This window comes from Otolemur garnettii, unplaced genomic scaffold (assembly GCF_000181295.1).
Source record: "Otolemur garnettii isolate 467f Iridium unplaced genomic scaffold, OtoGar3 scaffold00068, whole genome shotgun sequence".
NCBI lineage: Eukaryota > Metazoa > Chordata > Mammalia > Primates > Galagidae > Otolemur > Otolemur garnettii.
In genome coordinates, this window is record NW_003852463.1 from 456,848 (window position 1) to 457,823 (window position 976).

The following is a 976-nucleotide window of genomic DNA, read 5'->3' on the forward strand; positions in this document are numbered from 1 at the left end:
GAGTGGGGATTTGGTGTAACGTGATTAAAAAATTTATATGGATTTTTTTTCTTTTAGAATATTTACACAAGATAGAGCTGCTCAAAGCTGAAGTTCCATTATATTTCCTTAAGTAGGGAAAGCAAATAGTTTAACTTTGTTTTTTTTTTAGACAAGATCTTTTCATTCTGACTGCGAGGAGTGACTTTTTCAATACTAGGCATCAGGAGAAAACTCTGAGCACACACGAGGCCCAGAACGTGCCACCAGAAGGCTATGGGGTAAAGCACTGAGCTCAGGTTTTTCAAAACACAAGAGCCAGTCCAGGGGCAAAGTCATATACAGGCAAGATTTTGAGCTGAGCAATTTTTCCTATGAGTACGATAGTCTTTTAGCAGAAGCTGTGGTGCCTAAAAACCCTGGGGTGAATTCTTTGATAGCTTTAGTGAAACAAAAAGCCAGTCTAGGGGCTTCTGGGCAGCATGTCTGGATTTGAGGAGAAGGCTGTATTTTCCCTATCTTCTTAGAACAAACTCTTTAATGAATTGCCAGTGATCTCAGAGTTAATCATCAGTGCCCTCACCCCACAGCCCTGGGCTGTGTACCAGTGAGCCAGATCTCGTTGGGTAAGGATGACTCAGCTCACTGTTGTTTGAGAAATGTGTTTCCAGATCATCTCATGCATGTGTGTATGTGTAGTTAATTTCCTGACAGAGGCAATGGCCTTGTCCACGTGGAGAGATTATCTTTTTTTCTGTATAAATTTAAGAGGTACAGTGTGGTAATGGTGAATTGTGGGCTTTTAGCATAACCATCACCCAAATAGTACACATTGTACCCATTAGTAATTTCTCATCCTTCCAACACCTTCCACCCCGATTTTACCCTACTTAAAAGTGAATTAAGTTAGCATATTGCTTCATGGACCCTGGTAGAAAACACAAAATTCCTGGGTGGGAAACTAAGGCCTTCATTACTCAGTACACAGTGTAAACAT